At 41.8% G+C, this 25,311-nt stretch overlaps 1 protein-coding gene across 1 annotated transcript in view; it reads left to right on the top strand.

Annotated features, from left to right (window-relative positions):
* KSR2 (kinase suppressor of ras 2) overlaps window positions 1-25,311 on the top strand; it is a 569,936-nt gene that overhangs the window by 512,384 nt on the left and 32,241 nt on the right. The window lies entirely within an intron of this gene.

The raw sequence follows: 25,311 nt of genomic DNA, 5'->3' as shown, positions 1-25,311 counted from the left end.
TCGCCGTGCCGCCAGACCGCCGCTCCGTCCCCATTGCCTATAATGGGGACGGGGCGGAGCTCCGGCGCAGTACGGCAGTGCACGGCGAAAGGCTGCCGAACTAAAAGTACTGCATGTCCGACTTTTAAGTCTGACGGCCTCTCACTACGAACTGCCGTGCTGCGCCCCCGTCCCCATTATAGTCAATGGGGACGGAGCGGCAGTCCAGCGGCACGGCGAAATAGTGGAAGGACGTATCCGACATGGTAAACAGCCTGTCGGATCTGCCCTGCCACGAGTGTGAAAATAGCCTTAGTTTGCATGTCTCTTGTCTGTGACACAATTAAAAGTTATGTTTTAGCAAAACCAGTGATATTGTCAGTGATAGTGATTGACTCTTCAACTCCCCAAATTGTGTCAGGTCTTGCTGGGCCCCCTTAGGATTACTTGTAAAAAGGATTTAGTTTCCATGTTCCCCAGTTGTCCCATTTACAAATGATCGGAAAAATCTGCAAAATGTGTTAGCACTGAAACATGATGTATTACAGGATGAGCTCATATGCATTATATCTAGGCACTCTGTGGAGAAAGCATATTTATTACTTAAAGGGGCTATCCAAGTCCTATAATGGCCCGGCACCTTCTCATACCGGCACGGACGCCTCTGCATTGGGGCAGTGTGGGCATGCAGCCAATAGCAGGCCGCGATGGGAATGAGCCTCCCTAGAGTTACTCGCAATACTAGGGAGGCTTGTTCCTATTGCAGCCTGCTTTTGGCTGAACCACCCCTACCCCCCCCCCCCCCCTGACATTTTCATTTCCAAGATGGGAAAATGCAGTGTTCCGGCATCAGGAGCGACATGGGTGCTGGGGAGCGAGGTAACTAAACTAATGCATGTTGGAACAAAGAGACACAAAATTGAGGCGTCCCTGCATGTATGTCTGTTTTCCGAAAGGTAACTATAGATTTCAGAAAATGTATAATTAGAAAATCAGTAATTATAGGGAAACTGCCAACCTTTTTTTCTTCAAGTCATTTCATGAGTATTCCATATATTGCACACATTACCTGTGGGCTGTGGAGCTCATTGAGAGCATCATTTGACATATTTGACCAACTCTTTTTGGAACAAATAAATGATATGCTAATGTATTATTATGTGGGATGTATTATGTGGTAATCCCGGGTTTCCATAAGATACCACTTAAAATATTACACATGCTGATCATAATTTATGTTCTGACAACCTGAGCTCAGCCTTGACAGGAGAGCAGAATCCCATTATGATCCAGTCGTGTCTCCTTGTGTTCACATTACTTATTCTTCTACTATAAATGGTTGTCACAGAGACTGTTGCTTGGCAATTTTATCAAACCATCTCACCACTTACTATCTACACTTATACCCATTAATAATGAGAATTATTTTCTAAGAATGCCATCTGTGAAATGGTCTCATATGATATAGGGTTGTGAGAATGTATGTGTCTCCTTCCAGGTGACGTCAGGTAATAGTCATTCAATTGAGTACTTTATGGTCTTAAAAAAAATGCTAAATTTGACAAAGGGATCCAAAACATGGTGATGAGAACATAGTCCTGCCACTTTACAAATCACTAGTCAGTCCACACATGGAGTACTGTGTACAGTTCTGGGCTTCTGTGAACAAGGCAGACATAGCAGAGCGAGTGAGGGTTCAAACAAAGTAGGAGTAGTCAAAGTGCTGGGTGGGTGACTACTCCCCATGTTCCAGGCTGGGTTTTGCTATCGAAAACTCGTGTTAGAGTTAGCCCACCAACATGTTCTCGGGGGTCATCTGGGACTGCAGAAGACAGAGGACCGGATACTGCAACGGTTTTACTGGCCCAGTGTCTTTAGAGAGGTGGATGACTTTTGTAAGTCTTGCCCGACCTGCCAAACCACTAGCCCCCAGCACCTGTTCCGTAGTCCCTTATGACTGACCAGGGGACTCCATTTATGTCCAAGGTCATGCCGGAGCTCTGTAAGTTGCTGAATATCAAACAGATATGGACATCCTTCTATCACCCGCAAACTGATGGCCTAGTAGAAAGGTTTAATCAAACGTTAAAAACTATGTTAATACGAGTAGTAGCTAAGGATGGAAAGGACTGGGACCTCCTTCTGCCCTATTTTATGTTCGCAGTGCGAGAAGTGCTCCAGGCCTGTACTGGGTTCTCGCCCTTCGAACCACCATATGGCAGACATTCACGTGGTCTGTTGGACATAGCCAAAAAGGCGTGGGAGCAACAACCCACACCATATAAAAGTGTTTTTGAATACGTCACCCAGATGCAGGAACATATGGAAACCGTGTTGCCGCTGGTAAAAAAAAACATATGGAGGCAGCTCAGTGAGCTCAAAGTAGGGTGTATAATCGTCAGGCTCGGGTCCGGATCTTTATCCTGGGAGATCGGGTTTTGGTTCTGGTACCGACAGTGGACAGTAAGTTACTGGCTAGGTGGCAGGGACCCTACGAGGTACTCGAAAAGGTTGGAGAAGTAAACTACAAGGTACACCAGCCAGGGCGGTGGAAGCCAAAGAAGGTGTACAATGTGAATTTACTCAAACCGTGGAAGGATAGGGAGACCAGTACTGACGATAGCCCGCGGCCGAGTTTTCTAGGGGGAGAGGTTCCGGCCCCTAAGTCTGATGTAAGGGAATTATATACATAACAAAAAAGTGTGAAACAACTGAAAATATGTCATATTCTAGGTTCTTCAAAGTAGCCACCTTTTGCTTTGATTACTGCTTTGCACACTCTTGGCATTCTCTTGTTGAGCTTCAAGAGGTAGTCACCTGAAATGGTTTTTACTTCACAGGTGTGCCCTGTCAGGTTTAATAAGTGGGATTTCTTGCCTTATAAATGGGGTTGGGACCATCAGTTGCCTTGTGGAGAAGTCAGGTGGATACACAGCTGATAGTCCTACTGAATAGACTGTTAGAATTTGTATTATGGCAAGAAAAAAGCAGCTAAGTAAAGAAAAACGAGTGGCCATCATTACTTTAAGAAATGAAGGTCAGTCAGTCTGAAAAAATGGGAAAACTTTGAAAGTGTCCCCAAGTGCAGTCACAAAAACCATCAGCGCTACAAAGAAACTGGCTCACATGCGGACCTCCCCAGGAAAGGAAGACCAACAGTCACCTCTGCTGTGGAGGATAAGTTCATCCGAGTCACCAGCCTCAGAAATCGCAGGTTAACAGCAGCTCAGATTAGAGACCAGGTCAATGCCACATAGAGTTCTAGCAGCAGACACATCTCTAGAACACATGTTAAGAGGAGACTGTGTGAATCAGGCCTTCATGGTACAAACCGGATTCCAAAAAAGTTGGGACACTATACAAATCGTGAATAAAAACTGAATGCAATGATGTGGAGGTGCCAACTTCTAATATTTTATTCAGAATAGAACATAAATCAGGGAACAAAAGTTTAAACTGAGAAAATGTACAATTTTAAGGGAAAAATATGTTGAATCAGAATTTCATGGTGTCAACAAATCCCCAAAAAGTTGGGACAAGGCCATTTTCACCACTGTGTGGCATCTCCCCTTCTTACAACACTCAACAGACGTCTGGGGACCGAGGAGACCAGTTTCTCAAGTTTAGAAATAGGAATGCTCTCCCATTCTTGTCTAATACAGGCTTCTAACTGTTCAATCGTCTTGGGCCTTCTTTGTTGCACCTTCCTCTTTATCATGCGCCAAATGTTCTCTATAGGTGAAAGATCTGGACTGCAGACTGGCCATTTCAGTACCCGGATCCTTCTCCTACGCAGCCATGATGTTGTGATTGATGCAGAATGTGGTCTGGCATTATCTTGTTGAAAAATGCAGGGTCTTTCCTGAAAGAGATGACGTCTGGATGGGAGCATATGTTGTTCTAGAACCTGAATATATTTTTCTGCATTGATGGTGCCTTTCCAGACATTCAAGCTGCCCATGCCACACGCACTCATGCAACCCCATACCATCAGAGATGCAGGCTTCTGAGCGTTGATAACAACTTGGGTTGTCCTTGTCCTTTTTGGTCCGGATGACATGGCGTCCCAGATTTCCAAAAAGAACTTTGAATCGTGACTCGTCTGACCACAGAACAGTCTTCCATTTTGCCACACTCCATTTTAAATGATCCCTGGCCCAGTGAAAACGCCTGAGCTTGTGGATCTTGCTTAGAAATGGCTTCTTCTTTGCACTGTAGAGTTTCAGCTGGCAACGGCGGATGGCACGGTGGATTGTGTTCACTGACAATGGTTTCTGGAAGTATTCCTGAGCCCATTCTGTGATTTCCTTTACAGTAGCATTCCTGTTTGTGGTGCAGTGTCATTTAAGGGCCCGGAGATCACGGGCATCCAGTATGGTTTTACGGCCTTGACCCTTACGCACAGAGATTATTCCAGATTCTCAGAATCTTCGGATGATGTTATGCACAGTTGATGATGATAGATGCAAAGTCTTTGCAATTTTTCGCTGGGTAACACCTTTCTGATATTGCTCCACTATCTTTCTGCGCAACATTGTGGGAATTGGTGATCCTCTACCCATCTTGGCTTCTGAGAGACACTGCACTCTGAGAAGCTCTTTTTATACCCAATCATGTTGCCAATTGAACTAATTAGTGTTAATTGGTCTTCCAGCTCTTCGTTATGCTCAAATTTACTTTTTTTTGCCTCTTATTGCCACTTGTCCCAACTTTTTGGGGATTTGTTGACACCATGAAAATTTGAATCAACGTATTTGTCCTTTAAAATGATACATTTACTCGGATTAAACGTTTGATCTGTCATCTACGTTCTATTACAAATAAAATATTGACATTTGCCATCTCCACATCATTGCATTCAGTTTTTATTCACAATTTGTTTAGTGTCCCAACTTTTTTGGAATCCGGTTTGTAGAATATCTGCTAGGAAACCACTGCTAAGGACAGGCAACAAGCAGAAGAGACTTGTTTGGGCTAAAGAACACAAGGAATGGACATTGGACCAGTGGAAATCTGTGCTTTGGTCTGATGAGTCCAGATTTGAGATCTTTGGTTCCAACCACCGTGTCTTTGTGCGACGCAGAAAAGGTGAACGGATGGACTCTACATGCCTGGTTCCCACCGTGAAGCATGGAGGAGGAGGAGTGATGGTGTGGGGGTGCTTTGCTGGTGACACTGTTTGGGATTTATTCAAAATTGAAGGCATGCTACCACAGCATCCTGCAGCAGCATGCTATTCCATCCGGTTTGCGTTTAGTTGGACCATCATTTATTTTTCAACAGGACAATGACCCCAAACACACCTCCAGGCTGTGTAAGGGCTATTTGACCATGAAGGAGAGTGATGGGGTGCTGCGCCAGATGACCTTTCCTCCACAGTCACCGGACCTGAACACAATCGAGATGGTTTGGGATGAGCTGGACCGCAGAGTGAAGGCAAAAGGGCCAACAAGTGCTAAGCATCTCTGGGAACTCCTTCAAGACTGTTGGAAGACCATTTCAGGTGACTACCTCTTGAAGCTCATCAAGAGAATGCCAAGAGTGTGCGAAGCAGAAATCAAAGCAAAAGGTGGCTACTTTGAAGAACCTAGAATATGACATATTTTCAGTTGTTTCACACTTTTTTGTTATGTATATAATTCCACATGTGTTAATTTATAGTTTTGATGCCTTCAGTGTGAATCTACAATTTTAATAGTCATGAAAATAAAGAAAACTCTTTGAATGAGAAGGTGTGTCCAAACTTTTGGTCTGTACTGTATATATATATATATATATATATATATATATATATATATATATATATAGTCAATACAGTAAAAAAAAAAAGACATAGGTCCATCAAGTTCAACCATGGGATAGGTGGGGATGTGAATCCCAGAAGGAAGTGAGACTCAGATTTCTTCACATTTTCATAAGCATTAATGTCATTTACTTTCAAGAATTCATCTAAACCTTTTTTTAAACTGTCCACTGTTCCTGCTGTGTCCACATCCTAAGAAAAAGTCTATTCCACAGATTCACAGTTCTTATAGTAAAGAAGCTTTGACGCTTCTGGAGACTGAACTTTTTCTTCTCCAGTCGGAGGCAGTGCCCCTTTGTCTTTTGAGGGGATTTTACATGGAACAGTTTTTCACTGTATTTTTTGTATGGCCCATTATATATTTGTATAGGTTAATCATGTCCACCCTCAAACGTCTCTTCTCAAGACTAAATAAAAATGTAATTATTTTAATCTTTCTTCAAGACCTTCCATGCCCCTTATGAGTTTAGTCGCTCTCTTCTGTACTTTTTCCAGTTCCATTTTCGACACCTAAAACAGGCATAGAAAATGATGATTTTCCAGCCTGTCGTGAGCGGGAAAAAAGTCGCAGATTCTGCCGCAACATGGCATGTGACAGAATCTGCTCCAGCAATACACCATAAAAGTGGTGTATATCTGTTCATAAATAACTCTCTTAGCGTTTTTTGGGACATTTTTACCCCCTTTACTCTAAGGGAACCTTGCGCAATGACAAAACTACATCTCTTGTCTTGCAACTCATGTACATTATATCAGACCATTGTTCAGTTCCAAACACAACATTGAACTACTTAGGCCTCTTTCACATATCCATGTCCCAGATGACATCCCTGACAAGATGGTTAGTGGTTCATCCGTGAAGATGTCTGTGAAGAATCCATATTTGATCCATGTGTCTATTTATTGTCTTTTCCACGGAAACTGCTAGGATGAAAATTAATTTCCAGAGAATCTTCTACCAATGGTCTGTCAAACTCACAGACCAAACATGGATGGCATCCTTGTTGTGTCCATGTTTTTCATGGACCCATAGACTCTAATATGCATGAGAGATCTGTAATCACTGAACAAAATAGGCCAATCTTCCGTGGTGTCACCACAGACTCATGGTCTGTGGACAAACCACAGAATGTGTGAAGTTACACTTTAAAGTCGATGGGTGTGTGTGTTATCTGTGGAGACCACGGACAGTACATGTCCATGATTCACTGATGTGTGAAAGAGGCATTCATTTCCAGTGACTGACTGCTAGCCATGCCTCAGCTGAAATGTTTGCAGTTGAAACGGGTTGTGTGGTTTATGTAAAAGCTTAAAGGTGTTATCCAGGACTTTGCCATTGATGGTCTATCCTCAGTATAGGTCATCGATATCAGATCGGCGGGGGGGCCTGACCTCCTGAGCTTCACTGTAGCAGATGACTGTTGGAAAATGAACTTTCAAAGTCACATTTGGTATCTCCGGACTTGGCAGCGCTCCATGCCTCTGCTGTTATAAAACACAACATTATAAACCAATGAAGGTTAGAAGTGAATTGACTATGAAACCCACTCCTCTGTGTGTGAAGCTTTGTCACTTACTGCTATTAAGTTTAATGACCTGACTTACCTCCCACTGCTATCTAAATTCTTCCCCACACTCCTGATGATCTGTCACCGGGTAAATGGAAATCCTCCATCCTCCACTGAGTATTATCTCTCTGTATATCAATATGTATGCAGTGCAATAGCTGTCTAAAAATATATGCCGTGTCCTTATGGAGTGGGCATACTCTACATCTCCTGAACAGAGTTATGAATTCTTCTAGCAGGATCTTAATATCGGCAATATTCCCTGTTCTGCATCAGATCTCCCACATCTCATAATTAGTAGTGTCTCTGGGATATTATACTGCATTATCTTATACGCTTTACTTCGTAAGCCAAGCTATAAGGCAGTCGTTAAAGATTTTTTTTCCATTTCTTGTCTTTTTGTAATTATGGTTCATCAAAGTAAGCGAGTAGGAAAAAAAAGATAATAAAGAGAGAAATGATTGTCTCTTAATTAATCAGATTGTGCTGGAAATATATTAGCCCAGCATTTCGTGAAACATACATATATACAACGTGTATATATAGAGTACATAGGATCCATTAGACACATTCTGATTACATATATATATTTTTTTAATTTAAACAGATATTAAGCTTTTCAAGAAAAATTGGGAAAATGTAATTAAGAATAAAATTAAGTCTGCATTCTTCAGACTCTCCTCATTGCCTCAAATTAGTTCTCCTTAAAGGGAACCTGCCACCATGAAAATGCAGTGTAATCTGCAGGCAGCATGTTTTAAAGCAGGAGGAGCTGAGCAGATTGATATATAGTTTGTAGTAAAAGATTTTGTAAAGCTTGTAATTTATACATTTAAATTTCTGCTTGTTCTGGGCTTTGAAGTCAAGGAGGCGGTCATGTCAGTGATTGACAGTTATCTGTGTACTGTACATAGAGTCATAGAGGGAAGGTCGTCAATCACTGGCAGGAGCGTCTCTTTGACATCAAAGCCCAGAATGTGCATGAATATAAATGTATAAATTGCAAGTTTTGCAGAATCTTTTTCCACAAAGCTATATATCAATGTGCTCAGCTCCTCCTGCTCTATACCATGAGGCCTGCAGCTCAGACACCCTATACAACATAACAGGTTCCCTTTAAATTCTTCTTAAATCCTTATAAAAAGTTAACCTATGTTATTGTTGCGTATTTTTTTATTTTTTTTTGCCTTTGATTGTCCTCCTATATTTGAGAAAAATAAGAGGCAGAATAAATGGTCCTACTTGTTTTGGTCCTCATGGTATTACCATTCCCCTTGTGAAATGGTCGTGCCCCTACACACTCTGGTACTGTCAGCACTCTTTGGACAATATCAGAATTCGAAGGACACACCCCTTGGACAAAAGAGGTGGTAACTTCCAGTTGTCAATTAAAATGTAATTTTCCTGGAGGAATAATAAAGGAATTGTACAGTGCAGAGTTCTCAGGAAATGAGCTTTAGAATTGATAGTTTATTGGGAATTTACTCGTTCTGTGCAATAGCTTCTTTATGATTTATTTGTGGAGGTTATTGACAATTTCTATTACAAAGCAGCACGTACTGTATATAAAAGTCCAAGCACACTCCATGTATCTACATAGGCAAGAACTATATAAATGCATCATGTCTTATTATTTATTTCATTTGTGCTGGTTGCTGGCTTTCTCATTTGTCAGAGTTTACACAACAGGCCTGGGGCAGGACTCATTTATGGGAATTACATGGAAGGAGGGTATTTTTGTAGCATTGCGTCTGCTGATTAAATATGGTATTTATAGAGCTCAGCGTGTTTTTGTGCTTTGACAATCCCTGTTTCGTGTCCTGAAAATAAGCCAGTCTAGAAGTAAAGCTCCTTATACGTGTAGCTGAAATAACATGGATACTTAAGCTATTTTTCATTTTCCCAGATGTTGCTACCAGTACTCGTAGAACCATTCATGGGCGCTGTTTGCACAGCATTAGGGCTACACCGTCTACATGTATGTGATATAATGTGCCAAGGTATCACGCTGCTGTAAACCTGGGACCATAGTATTATTACTGGTAGCTCCAGGCACTACAGAGTAACATTCTTACTAGTGACGAGCAGGCAGTGATTCTGGAAATTACAGCTGCTTCAAATTCTGTAGAGTGTTTGCCCTCACATCACAAAGCATTGAATAGATGGTTGGAATCTACAGTAGAAAGCCACCCTGTCCATGGTTTTGAAGCAGGACCTGTCACCACACCCTTCATATAACAATTCTAAAGCAACTCTTCTTAGAGTTCTGCTGTTCCTTTTTTATTCCTCCATTTGTCAATTTTTTCATAAATTAACAGAGGAATAGCAAAATATAGAGCTATATAAAGATCCTCCACAATTGCTATTACGTGGAGAATACAAGTAGTAATGAGGTTTTCCAGGAGTACAAGCATTGGTGACCTGTCCTCGGGATACAACATCAATATCTGATTGTTGGTCCATCCAAGCCACCCCCACTGATCAGCTGTATGAAGTGGCTGTGGCACTCTGATGAGCACTGTAGGACCTCCCCACAGCATACCAAGCTCAGCGCCCTCCATGGTATAGCAGCTGTGCTTGGTTTTACTGTCCAGGCTCGGTCACTTGAATGGAACTGAGCTGCATATATGCCATGTGACTGATGGATGTGATGTCACCGACCTAGGAAGAGGCAACAGCACTTGCCGGAGCCTCTCAAAACAACCAATTGGCAGGGGTGCCAGAACTCGGACCCCACTGATCAGATATTGATTACTTGTCCTGAGGAAAACTCCTTTAACTAATGCAGACATGTCAGGAGAGGAGCTAGATCCACTTTAAAGGGAATCTGTCAGCAGATATATACCTATGAAAATGGCTGACCTGTTGCATGTGCGCCTGGCAGTGGAAGTCATTTGTGATGGTTCAATGTTAATATGTGCCTGCATTACTGGGAAAAATGAAGTTTTAGTCTATACAAATGAGCCTCTAAGAGCAATGGGGGCGTTGCCGTTACTCCTAGAGGCTCTGCTCTTTGCGCAACTGCCGCACCCTCTGCACTTTGAGAGGGCCAGGTGTGATGTTTTTACTGCCTGGCCCTGGCAGAGAGAGCAGAGCCTCTAGTTGTAACCACAACGCCCCCATTGCTCCTAGAGGCTCATTTGCATATATAAAAAGTTCATTTTTCTTAGCAATACAGGCACATATGAACATGGGACCAACACAGATGCCTTCAGCTGCCAAGTGTACATGGAACAGGTCAGCCGGTTTCATAGGTACAAATCTGCTGACAAATGCAATTTAACAGCCTGTGAATGGCTGTAACAAACCCACAGCAAAGATATAAAAGTACAAAAAATACAAATTCTGAAATACAATTACTTTCTGTGTGTAAGGCAAAGGCAATATTACATAGCAGGGAGTTTTCCCTTTTTTCATTTAACTTCTTTGCATCGTATGATCATCTTGAGAGTTCTTTATTAATGTGTATTTGTTTTTGCATGTCCTTAAGTGAAATATTGTGTGTATATAAAAATTCTCGGAATGGATGTTTTTGCTTTTACTATCACATATGGTGCTATATTATGTTCATAAAAAAAATCACAACATCCTAATGCATACCAGGGCCAGTTATTATTCACGATAATTACTTTATATAAGAATAATGATGTAAGTGAAATGGAAGATTTAACCGAGAACATTACAATAATTAAACAGCTGGATTTTTTACATTTTTAAATGATGTTTTATGGAGGTCTGCATAACTCTATTAGGAGAATGTAGAGCATACTGTATATGCTAAAACCCCCGAAAAACATTTTAGAATGAATTAGGTTGCTAGACAAATTTATGATTATGTGGGGAAGGGGAAGAATGGTTCTTGGGAGAGTTAGAATTGGAATTAAACAGCACCTGACATCTTGTTTGTGTTTGAAGCTGCCTACAGTACCATTTTTATCTAGTTATGGTGCTCCAGAAGTGATTCTTGATTACTTTGAATAACTTACAAATCCACAGAAAAGGCACTTTTATTCTTGTTCCCACCATATGTAAATTAAGTTGACATCAAGGAGGCTGGCACAAATCTCCTGGTATTCAGGCTTCCCCTCCCCCTGGAGCTTGATTGTTGTTCTCCAGGCCAAGGAACATCCTTCTCTGTTCTCAATAGATCCCACACAGGCTCCATTCGCTTTCACTTCCAGTGCATGCCCAGTAAATAGTGCTGAGACAGCCCCTGGCTTCAAAGTTTCAATGCACATGTGCTGAAGGGAAGGAACCTTCTCATCTCCACAGCTGATGTACTGCATAAGTAAAAGAAAACAGAGTCTGATGTTCTTTGGTCTGGAGAACATCAAGAACATCAATCAAGCTACAGAGGAAGGGGTGGGGGAGGGGAAATTCTGACTTCCAGGTGGTTTGTGCCGGCCTCCATGACTTCAACAAGTTAACTTATATGTGGTTAGAACAAGAATCTAAATGCATTTTCAGCTGTTTTGCAAGTTTTGCAAGGAATCAAGAGTCCCTTCCGGAGCACCATAACCAGATGCAAAAGTTCTGTGGAGAGTTTCAAACACATAAAAGAGAAGTCAGGTTCCCTTTAATTCCCAGAAAGTAGTTACACAAAGGAAAATGGGGTTAGTAGTTCAGTGGTAGGATTCATGAATGTGACATCAGACATTGGGGTCAATTTATCAAAACTGGAAAATAAAAGGTTGAATCTGATTGGTTGCTATGGGCAGCAAGGCCAGTTTCCCTTCACACCAAATTGATAAATTCCCCCTATTAAAGGGATTGTCCGGGCTTTTAATCTTGATGACCTATCCTCAGGATAGGTCATCAATATCAGATCGGTGGGGGTCTGACACCCTGCACATCACCATTGTGCATGTGCCATCTCCCATCTCTCTTCCTGCTCTGCCGCTGCTGTCTATGGCAAAGCAGCAGCGAGCAGGAAGAGAAACAGGAGACGTCACGTACACGCTGCACTCACTGTCTCTTCATACAGCTGAACGGCGGGGGTGCCGGGTTTCGGACCCCTGCCAATCTGATATCGATGACCTATCCTGAGGATGGAGAAATCAAACTGCGGTGGCAGCATCTCCCATTACTTCATCTTTATTAGGACTTCACAGCATACAAAAAACTGAGCAACGTTTCGGCTGTACAACCTTCATCCTATGTCTCTATGCATATATAAACTATGTTGTTTTGTATCAACAGAACTAATGCCTGTCCAACACCTCTTGTTGATCTAGTCTATATTCGCTATGTTGAGATATGGATATAGATCGCATCTGTGATAACAATGGGTTTCTATTGTGGCTTGGAATCATGTTTTGATCCATACGCGGTTCCGGTGCACTGGCGCGGTGGGATCTCCTTGGCAACGCGACGCTTAAATCTGGGACTGCACGATCGAGTGGGCGTGATCTCTGCGCTGCTGCGTTCGGCTGACAGCTGACGTCAGCTATTGCGGGATCTCACTCCTGACGATCGTGCGTGACTCAGAGTAGAGCCGTGCGCAGTACGGAATGGAGGACGCGAACCACAATGAGAAACATGTTGTCGACAAGGTGAAGGAAAAGCACAGGTGATGATTAATTGAAGTATGGTAATGAAAGGAGGGTTGAGATCGATATAAGGATAGATAGTGAGATATATGGGTGTGTTTAGAGTGAGCCTCGATTGGCTTTGACAATAGTGGGTGGACCGTGATTTTAGTATTTATATGCATATGTGTTACATTATTTTTATGCTTGATAAAGGCGCTTGTACAGCCAAAACGTTGCTCAGATTTTTGTATGCTGTGAAGTCCTAATAAAGATGAAGTCATGGGAGATGCTGCCACCGCTGTTTGATTTCTACATATTTTCTGGCTTACTGGATCCACGGCTGGTGCGGGGCTGTTGCATCTTCCGGTTGGAAGTACGGACCGTTGTGTGCTGTTCCTGCATATTTATTTCTACTATCCTGAGGATGGGTCATCAATAGTAAAAGAGACAACCCCTTTAAGTTTTACTAACTATCCTCATCTTTTCTTCTATAAATCCTTACCAGTCAGAATAAAATGTGCTTTTACAATTCTATTCATGCTGTATCAGTAAAATACAACTTTTTTGTGAATACAGTGTAAATAACAGTCTGAGGCTTCAGGTGAGGGCAGATGTTTCTGGGGTGGGTGGCAATAGCATAGTGGTATAGCATATTTACTATAAAGCAGTGGTGCCATGTATTTTTCCATACTGTAAAATTGTGCACAGCATATTATACTAGTGCATGACTACCGTACCTTGCTATAGAGATTACAGTAAATCTAGAAGTACAGTTTCATAGTCTGTACTAAATCTGGGACAACCTGTGCGCATTTTCTCTCCCTGTTTCATCTTCAAGCCTCTCTATCTCTACTTCTTGATTAATAGAAACAGGTTCCTGCATAGTCATTTTTCCTGGTCCTGTCAATCCAGTAGAAGAAGGAGCTGCTTGTACTGGAAGCAGGTGGAGCAACTGTGCACAGAGCGACTTGGGCCCGCACTCTGTGCACTTAACTATTAATTTGCATATGGTTTAACTGTGAATTTTCTGGTGATAGATTTCCTTTAAGCATGCCAAGTATAAGATTTATTTTATGCCCAATTTTTCAGGTTGATTTTGGGGCCCCAAAAGAAAATAGCGTGGAAATTGTGGCAAACATGTCACAGTGGGCTTCTTTGTAACACTCTCCCATTGGTGTAGCACCTGGGCAAACAGCCTGTCCTATCTCAGGATGGGAGCCAGATCCTGCCTCAGATTTCTGGGTCTTCGTTGTCTACCGTACCTCACTAGTACTACTGTTTTTACACAAATTTACAGGTGTTCCATGTACTGTACAATATATTTGACTAACTTTATGTTTCCCAGTAACTATGCTTTTTGCACATTTTCTCTAAAAAAAATTCAATTCTTTTGAAGTTGTCAGGGCTCGAAGATTAATTTATTTTAGCCTATATATAGTGTGTTCCCAAAGACAGCAAATGCCACATGTAAATACCATACATATTCCTGGAAATGAGAATTGATAGAGAAAGGAATGATTCAGTAAAATAATATATTTCAAACCAGGTTATCACAAAGAGCAATAAATTACAATATGAGGCCTGTATAAAAGTGTCAAGTTCCTATAGTTTAGGGCTCTGGTTTTCATATGGTGGTATAATCACCCTCATTTCATTTATAGATATTAATGCAATATTCCCGTGCAGTTTAGACTTTGACAAATGTGCTTGACGTAAAAGGTAGATGTAGTTTATTGTAAGACAATCCACATTGCATTTCTAGATAAAGATTCAATGGAGAAGACAATATAGAAATAATAAATTATACCCGTGTCAACCCAAATTCATCAGTCTGAGACATAACCAATGTATTTCAAATAACTTGAGAGATCATAAAAGTTCCTCCTTGGGTGACAAGGAAAAAGTAAACTCATTCCACCTCTCTGAACAAGAGTCATAAATACCACTACACTGTAGTTCTAGGAGTATACTGAATAAGTGATGGAAACACTGCATAAGAATTTAAAAGTTGTCGAATCCCAAAAAATACTTTCTCCCCACCATTTGTATTTTGCATAGGCCTTGGATGCTTCAATTTTGGGTTATTCTGCTGTGGAATCAGAGAAGTTTCCTTATAGGGGTTCTCCTGGAATTAAGAAAATGAAAATACTTAAAATACTTAAATATTACTTCATTATAAATATATTCCCAAATAGCTTACATTAGTTATAAGTGAAACAAAATGGCCACTGTCCTATTAGTACACACAAAACCTATCCTAATCACACAGCAGGACAAATGACTTCACAACACTGAGGTAAAGAGCTGCCTCATACTCATCTCTGCTCTACCTGTCAGGAATTATGATCCTGAATACAGATGATAAGATCTTTAGCTTAATCTCTGTTGGAATTGAGTTCATGAGCAGATGAGGCCAATGAGCAGCAGCACTTGTATACAGTCTCCATTACCACAGCTCCACATTACCACAGTCTGTCCTGTCCAACCTTTCTGTACTTCATGTCTCCTCATGAACTCTATTCCCACAAATATTCTGCTAAATATCATATTAAACTGTATTCAGGATCATGACCCCTGACAATCACAGCAGAAAGGAGGATGAGGCAGCTTTTTACCTCAGCGTTGTGAAGTAACTTGTCCTCCTGTGTAATTAGAACAGATTTTGTGTGTACTAATAGGACAGTGGCCATTTTGTTTCTCCTAATCATTGCTCCCTAGACAAAACGAGCCATTATAACTAACGAAAGGTATTTGGGAATGTATTTATAATAAAGTAATATTTACGCATTTTCATTTTCTTAATTCCCAGAGAACTCCTTTAAAGGTATATTCATATTCTAGACAAAGAATTGCTCAAGTTTGCATTGTCCTCAAGACCTTAAGGTGGCCACATTAGATAAACTTTGGTTGATGGTGGGACAGCAGTTGAACAAACAATTATCTGGTAAACAATCATTTCACAGACACAGTCACACACATTTTAGTCCATATTGGCCATTACAGGTGTTAAAACCCCCAATACAAGTTCAATTAAACCGGGCAACACAACTCCCATAGAAATTAACTGTGTGCATGCACACATGCACAGTGCATAATAATAGTAACAATAATCTTTATATAGTGCCACCATATTCCGCAGTGCTTTACAATTCAGAGGGTTCATGTGCAAAACAAAATACATCCCAAAATTACAGGCTGATATACAACTGATACACTAAGAGTGAGGGCCCTGCTCTCATAATCTATGAGGAAGTAGGGGGGACACAAAAGGTAAAGTCGATTGTACTAAAAGGAAAGATGCAGGCTGAGCTGCGTGAGATAGTGCTTTGGGTGTGGGGATTACTGTCAGAAGATGGCATTCAGTTTTGAAGAATAAGGGTTGGGGGGGGGGGGTGAACATTAAGGAGTCTGTTTAGGGAACATGATAAGCCTGCCTGAAAAGATGTTTTTTTAAGGCATTTTTGAAGATAAGGAGGTTGGGAATTAACTTGATTATCTGGGGCAGAGCATTCCAGAGATTAGGTGCAGCTCGAGAAAAGTCTTGAAGATGGGAATAAGAGGTTTGAATTATGGAGGATGTTAATCTTAGATAGTTAGAATGGAGAGCACGAGTAGAGTGTTAAACAGAAATAAGGGAGGAGATGTACTGAGATACAGCACCCTGGAGAGCTTTGTGGGTGAGGATGAGGAGTTTGAACTGTATTCTGTGGTGGATGGGCAACAGTGACGTGACAGGCACAGGCTAAAGGCATCAGTGTAGTGGGTGGACAAATAGATAAGCCTGGCTGCATTTAGGACAGACTAAAGGGGGGAGATTTTAATGACAGGAAGACTGATTAGTAATGAGTTACAGTAGTCAAAATAAGATTAAATCAAAGCAACTACAGGAGTTTTGCCTGTTTCTACAGTGAGAAAATTGTGAGTAAAACATAACCCCACGACAGAGGGTGTTCTCCCCAGGGGTTATGATAGTACCACAGAATGAAATGTAAATATCAAGTTTAGGTGGGTTAGTAGTTGGGGAAAGACAATAAGTTCAGTTTTTGAGAGGTTCTGTTTCAGATAGAGAGAAGCCATGTTAGAGACAGCTGTCAGACAATCACTGATATTTTTCAGTAAATTAGGGGTGTTGTCATGGGATGAAGTGGTATAGTTGGGTGTAATCAGCATAGAGATGGTACTGAAAAATACGTTTACTGATAGTCTGTCCAATTGGCACTGCCCCACTGCTAATTTAATAACTGCTTATAGCCGGCGTAATGTTTTTGTTGCGCCCGAAATCTCGCGCATTTCCGGGCACTTCGTTCTGTGTGGCCGATGCCTAGACACCTGTGCGGGCACTGACATGAGTATCCATGGCGCATGTGTGAGATTTCGGATTGAACAAACACATTACGCCGGCGATGAGCAGTGAATAAATTAGCAGTGGGGCGGTGCTGGGCTCTGAGATAATAGGCGTGGCTGGAGGGACAGCCCCTTAGGCTCCTTATCGAGGTAATTAACATATGATTAAAATCTATTTTCTAGACAAATGAAAGACAAACGGCTGTAATACTAGTATATTTTAATGTAAATCTTGGAGACTGATGTGGTGATGTTAATAGCTCAGTAAGTGAAATCCAGGTGACAGTGTCCCTTTAGGCATAAATTTATAATGAAGGAAATTTGCAGTTATTTGTTATTTTCTCCATAAGTTTTTTGCGTATTCACGTGTGTGCCAGGGTTGCCACGTTCTACTTCGGGAAGGTCAGACTGTAATTGGAGCTGCTTCATCCAAGGTGGTCTTTAGGAAATGGTTGTAATAATTAGCAGCAAGATCTGGCCAGGAGAAGGAAGAGACTGCGGCAAGAGATAACTGTAGGGTGTCAATGAGTTGCTGGGAGTTAATGGTGTGTAGACTTCTGTATGTGTGAAAGGTTGGAATGTCACAATATTAGTGAGAGATCTTTATAGTGAAGGAAAGAAGACTGGGGTCAGAAAGAAGGAAGGTGGAATTAATAAAGTCTGAGATTCAGCAGAGGTGGACAAAGACTAGATCAAGCGTATTGCTGTCTTTGTGTGTGGCAGAGGAAGAAAGTTGTCAGAGGCTAAAAGAGTGGGTTATGGAAAGAAAGTGAGAGGCTGATGGGGAGATAGAATCATCAATGGGGATATTAAAATCATCCATAATAAGATTTGGTGACTCAGATGATAGGAAGTGATGAAACCAGGCAGCGCAGTGATCCAGATGGGGGGAACCTGGGGGCGATAGACAATGGGCAGAAGAGTCTGATGGTGTGGACCTCAATTATGGGGGATGTGAGAGAGGGTACAGGGGGAATGACCTGAAATGTGCACTGTGGAGAAAGTAGAATGCTTACTGCCACACTATGCCTGTCATCAGGTCTAGGGATATTGGAAAAGGTGTAGTCCACCATAAGAGCAGCAGGGTGTCAGACAGTTTAAGCCAAGTTTCTGTGAGGGCCAGCAAATACATTCTCCTTCACTTTCAAGTGACCAAGTGAGATACATGTGGGTCCCAGAGGTGGACCACCACCTTACTGACATTGGTGGCATATTCGAGTGATATTCCACCAGAGTCTAAAATAAGAGAACAACCTCTTTAAGTTGGCTTAAACAGTAAGCAAGATGGTTTCCATTAGCAACAACCCTGGCCATCTTAGTAAAGCTTATAGGGATATTTTGATTACAAAACTGGAAAACTGTTATATTCATTGGTGTCTGATTGCTGTGAATTACAAGAATAGAGGGGGGGGGGGTCCTCTGTTTGAATGGAGTAGCAGTTGAGCATGCACACTGCCACATCTTTCAGACTCTGTGGGACAGCCAAAGACAACTAAGAGCTGTACTCGGCTATGTCCGACAGCCGTATAGACAATAATAGAGCGGCAGTGAGCATAATTGTATGTCACTCCATTCATATGTGTGTGACCCAGAATCACCAGTCTTGAGATCCCAGAGATCAGTCATCCATAGATCTAACTGTTATCCCTTATCCAGTGGAAACCCCTTTAAGGACAAAATAGCAGCCCTCAGTGGTCAAGCACATCACACATTTTTCACAGTAAAACAGCAGCCACTAGTGATCAGCGTTCAGAAAATCAATTTGTTCATGAAAGCAGATTTCCAACAGACCTCGACTCCATGCTGTCACCATGCACTGACTGTGACAGGCTTATGGGAGTATAAGGAATTTATTGACCAGTATGTCTTTCACACAACAGAAGATGGCATATTTTAATGGTATGTGCATGGTCATAACTAAGATCTGTGTGTGTTTTGGAGATGCCTAAAACATACAAGATATCTCTCTGTTTTCTACAAAGTGCAAAATCTCTCTGTAAAATAAATCTCTCTACCGTGACAGCAGGGGGGAAGCACTACGTTCCCGGTGAAGTAAATTGCTAGGAATAAAAATAGCAATGCAAGAAGAGACAATTCCTTCGCCACTCGATTTACGAAGTCTTACAACAATGTCTTAAGCCTAAAATACAGAACTCAGCCATATCTAGAGAAGACATGTTTGCATAGGTTGCTGATATATGCTGTATAAGATAACATACATGTTGCAATTTGACACCATGACCTTAGCGGATGGATTTTTGCCATCTCTGTCTGTCTCCATTCTCAAAGGTTCACTGTTAGTTAAAGTGTCTTGGGAAGCACATGTGAAAACTGCTATTAGCAGCTGTAAAGTTTCTGCATTATTATGTGGGAGATCCTTTCTTCTATGCCTTTTATGATGAGCGTTTCATTGTAACATACCTTGCAATTAAAACACAGCAAAAAAAATGATGTTGAGCAATTATTTTTCTTATGATGTGTCAGGATGAGCTGCAGAGTCGGGAAATGAGGACACCTGGCGCAATCTACTGTGTGCTTTCTGCACTGCCTCTCTGGGGTTTGAAAGGCTTGGGATGCATTAAACATCAGTTCCAACTACAGAAAAAACCCTTCTAATTATACGCTTCAAGGTTATCTTTAAACACCCAGCTTTGTTGTTCTTTGGTCTTAGGGCAGGCGGCCTGCGGAGGTGGATAGCCTCTTCCAGACATGTATAAATACAATTTATCCCATATGATACCAGGGCTATGACAGCTCAGCAGAACTCCCATCTTACAGTCCACTGCAGTGCAATGAATTCTCTTCAAAACTTCTTTATCATACATCTTCCTAGTTTACCACAATGTTTTGCACATATTGAAATTGTATTAACTCATTTTTGTACTATTTTCATTAGGACTCCTCATCTAGTTTAAAGAGGATCAACATTTTTTATAAATAAATATATGAAAAGTGTGACATGCATTTGTATTCAGCCCCTTGTACTCTGATAGCCCTAAATAAAATCTAGTGTGACTAATTGCCTTCAGAAGTCACCTAGTTATTAAATATAGTCCACCTGTGTGTAATTTATTCTCAGTATAACTATAGCTGTTCTGTGAAGGCCCCGGAGGTTTTCTAGTGAATATTAATGATCAAATAGCATTATGAAAACCAAGGAACACACCAGACAAGTCAGGGATAAAGTTGCCAAAAAGTGTAAACCAGGGTTAGGTTATAAAAAAATATCCCAAGCTCTGAACATCTCCTGAAGAACTGTTCAATCCATCAACTGAAAATGAAACGAGTGGTACAACTGCAAACCTACCAAGACATGCCTGTACATCTAAACTGACTGCACAGGCAAGGAGAGCACTAATTAGAGAAGCAGCCAAGAGGCCCATGGTCACTCTGGAGGACTAATTAGAGAAGCAGCCAAGAGGCCCATGGTCACTCTGGAGGAACTGCAGCGATCCACAGCTCAGGTGGGAGAATCTGTCTACAGGACAACTAATAATTGTGTACTCCACAAATCTGGCCTTTGTGGAAGAGTGGCAGAAGAAATCAAGCAATAAGAAATCCAGTTTGCAGTTTACCACAAGTCATGTAGGGGACACAGCAAACATGTGGAAGAAGGTGCTCTGGTCAGATAAGACCAAAGTTGAACCTTTTGGGCTAAATGTAAAACACTATGGGCCAGATTTATCATTACTCTGACAGCTCACTCCACTTTCACATATGGCTAAAGTCAGTTTTAGCCAAGTCAGATTTATGATCGGCCCTTTAAGACTGTAATAAATGTGGTTTGATGGTAGCAGTTTATCCGTCAGTAAGCAGCTTTACGAAAAAGTCGCACGTTTTTATGAAAAAGTCCTTTAAGATAAGCATGGTCCTCACTGGAGTGAAATTGCGACTTTTCTATTAATATTGAGTTTAAAAAAAACGCACTGATAGAACTGTCCTATTAATGAGATCTAGTGCCAGATTTCAGAAATCTCTAGACATATTTAAAGATCTGACAAACTTATCAAAGTACAGTGTTAGATGAATTTGGCTCAAGTAAGGCTAATATCGCACTTGCAGAAGAAAACTCCGGCAGGCTGTTCCAGTAGATAACAGCCTGCTGGAGATCTCCATATCATTGGGGTCCGGCATTGAGGGGTACTACCACCTTCCCGCCGGACCCCATTGACTATAATGGGATCTGTTCTACCAAACAAAACCCGCTACAGCAGCAAATATCGATCAGGGAAGAATAAACACTATTATCATGAACACCTTCCTTATATTCTAAAATGTACCTTTTATTAAATTATCATATAAAATTGGCCCCAGGCCGGACTAAATCCCAAGGATCAGGGTGACAAATACATATATAAACAATGCTCAGTATGTTATTGCCCTCAGTATAAAAGATACTCCCTGGTTACTCACGGTTAGTTGAAATCACAATAGGTAGGGATACGAATGATGATCAGGAACTAGTCCAGGGATAAAGATGATGAACAGGACCTTGTAAGACTGCTTTCACACTAGCGTTCGGGTGTCCGCTCGTGAGCTCCGTTTGAAGGGGCTCACGAGCGGACCCGAACGCAGCCGTCCAGCCCTGATGCAGTCTGAATGGAGCGGATCCGCTCAGACTGCATCAGTCTGGCGGCGTTCAGCCTCCGCTCCGCTCGCCTCCGCACGGACAGGCGGACAGCTGAACGCTGCTTGCAGCGTTCGGGTGTCCGCCTGGCCGTGCGGAGGCGTGCGGATCCGTCCAGACTTACAATGTAAGTCAATGGGGACGGATCCGTTTGAAGATGCCACAATGTGGCTCAATCTTCAAGCGGATCCGTCCCCCATTGACTTTACATTGAAAGTCTGGACGGATCCGTCCCAGGCTATTTTCACTATTAGCTTTTTTTTTTTTTGCTAATATAATGCAGACGGATCCGTTCTGAACGGAGCCTCCGTCTGCATTATTATGAGCGGATCCGTTCAGAACGGATCCGCCCGAACGCTAGTGTGAAAGTAGCCTTAGTGGTGTCAAAGATTAGAAATACACCAACAGTGTATTTGGTTAATCAAACAATAATGAAAAACCTAAAATATTCCCTGAAAATCCCTAGCGTAGCTAAGCCCAGGGACACCCCTTGAAGGTAGGGGTTCCCTATCCTCGTTCCTAGTCTAGTATCCCCTAGACACCCCTATTCTAGCGAAGGAAGGCTGAGCACATAAACATACAAAACAGGACATAATGAATGACAAACAACACAAAATTATCCCAACGTTACGTTTCCCCAGCCGGTATACATCGCGACTGGTTCGTCAGGGGAAGAGGAGGATGATACTCCAACCACAAGGTCTCACAGTGGAGACTAACATTCAGTGTCCTGCAATCGAGCCCCTCTAGGAGAAGAAGCCCCAGGATGTAGGCTCAAGATGACCGGTGTCCCCATGTCAGTTCAAAAACTGGCGCCTTATAAACAGTCCTCCCATAATTAGTCCCTCCCCCTCATACGGCCTCATCATCACTTCCTCCAATGTTTTGTCCCAGATCACTTCACACAGTGGGCCCACCCATTCATAATACATATTACATACAAACAATGGGCCCAATCTTAGAATCGAGGAGTACCTTCGAAAAATACCATAGCCCAAACAGGAACGCACATGCGTTTCACCAATCGGAAATGACGCAAAAAGCCAGAGTTCCAAACGAAAATTACGTCAGTCGCTACAGCCCTTAGATCAAGAAGCAGCTCTGGAACGCAAATGCGTTCCACCGAGCAGATGTAGGAGCGACGTCGGGCTCAGAGACCGGAAGTGATAATATCTCTATGCGTTCCACAGTCCAGCAATGACATCAAGGACACTCATATATAACCATACAGAACGGAAATATATTATTATGCCAGAATATTTTATACACAGCCAGAATAATATCTGCATAAGGTACCCCCTATCATAAGTATCTTTTTGATCCCTTAATTATAAAGACATTTGAAAAGGCTACAGGTTATAGTACTTTTGGATAACTATTCAGATAGGACATGACAAGATGGAGGGGACATCAGAGACCGATACAAGGACAGACAATAGATATACAAGGGAGGATAGACTAATACATCCAATTCACTGGACATTTATTTTAATTGCCCACAAATACCAAACCACAAACAGGACAAGCACATATGATAAGGGTGACCCAGTTGTGGCTTTACAATATATATTTTTTAGATCTCTTACGATCCGATATCGAGTAAAATGGCATGAATAACAATACATATAGGATGGGATTAGCTCAATGATCTGAAAACCTAAAGAATTGGCATTCCCCCCATGAAACTCTTGGACATGGTTTGCCACAGGTTTATCTTGTCTATGCTTGATATCTCCAAGGTGCTCCCCCACTCTCCTCCTCAATTCCCTCTTAGTCTTCCCCACATAATTTATGGGGCATTGACATATGATCAAATAGACCACTCCACAAGTTCTACAGTTGCCAAAATCCCTCATTTCAAAGACTCTCCCCGTTGAGACACTTCTAAATGTTTTGGATACAGTAATGTATGGACAAGCTATACAGCCACTGCATTTAAACATTCCTAGCAGTCTTCTTTCTAGCCATGTTCCCTCAGTTCTTGATGTAGTGTAGAGACTGTGTACTAAATTATCCCTGATGGATCTCCCCCTCCTGAAGGTAATACCTGGTCTCTGTGGGAGTACATCAATGAGGTCCCTATCGGTACGTAGGATACCCCAGTGTCTTCTAAGGATTTTTCCTTTTTCTTGGGGTCCAGGAAACAGTCTTTATCTGTGGCCAGGAAATGTTTAAAAGCTTTTTTTCAGTGTCTCATCCGGGTAGCCTCTACTCAAAAACCTGCCTCTTAAGTCCCTTGATTGTGTCACAAACGTCAATGTACTAGTGCAATTCCTTCTAATTCGAATGTATTGGCCCTTTGGAATGCCTTTCTTGACTGGGTTTGGGTGGAAACTCTCCCAGTGCTGGAGGCTATTGGTAGCTGTTGGTTTCCTGAAAGTCTCAGTACATAACATACCCTCCCTTTCTGAGATCTTTATATCCAGGAATGAGATTTCCTTATTGCTGATCTCACAGGTAAATCTCAATCCAATTGGATTGTGATTTAGTGACGTGACAAATGACCTGAAGGCAACCTCTGGACCATCCCACAGTAGAAATATATCATCAATATACCATCCCCAGAAGGTTATGTGGGTGGTCCAGGGTTCCTCCACGTCACTTTAACACAAGTTGGTCCTCCCACCAGCCCAGGAGCAAATTTTCGTAAGTCGGTGCACATGGGATACCCATCGCGGTGCCCCTGAGCTGGTGGTAAAACACATTTTTAAACAGTAAAAAATGATGGGTAAGTTACAAACCTCAGGATACATAAAACAAAAGAATTATGGGCTTTAAACTGAATGCCCCTCGTTTCCAAGAAGGAATGCACTGCCTTTATTCTTCATTCATGCGGTATACTGCTGTAGAGGGCCTCGACATCAATAGAGGCCAAAAACGTATTCTCCTCTACAGCAGTATCTTGAATGCGCAATAGCAAATCAGTTGTGTCCCTGATGTAAGAGGGCAACGCAGAGACAAAAGGTCTCAGGACTCTATCAATATACAGGTCCTTCTCAAAAAATTAGCATATTGTGATAAAGTTCATTATTTTCTGTAATGTACTGATAAACATTAGACTTTCATATATTTTAGATTCATTACACACCAACTGAAGTAGTTCAAGCCTTTTATTCTTTTAATATTGATGATTTTGGCATACAGCTCATGAAAACCCAAATTTCCTATCTCAAAAAATTAGCATATTTCATCCAACCAATAAAAGAAAAGTGTTTTTAATACAAAAAAAGTCAACCTTCAAATAATTATGTTCAGTTATGCACTCAATACTTGGTCGGGAATCCTTTTGCAGAAATGACTGCTTCAATGCGGCGTGGCATGGAGGCAATCAGCCTGTGGCACTGCTGAGGTGTTATGGAGGCCCAGGATGCTTCCATAGCGGCCTTAAGCTCATCCAGAGTGTTGGGTCTTGCGTCTCTCAACTTTCTCTTCCCAATATCCCACAGATTCTCTATGGGG

Source organism: Bufo gargarizans, chromosome 1 (assembly GCF_014858855.1).
Source record: "Bufo gargarizans isolate SCDJY-AF-19 chromosome 1, ASM1485885v1, whole genome shotgun sequence".
In the NCBI taxonomy this organism is placed as follows: domain Eukaryota; kingdom Metazoa; phylum Chordata; class Amphibia; order Anura; family Bufonidae; genus Bufo; species Bufo gargarizans.
The sequence above is the reverse complement of the archived record's forward strand: the minus strand, read 5'-3'. Positions and strand labels throughout refer to the sequence as shown.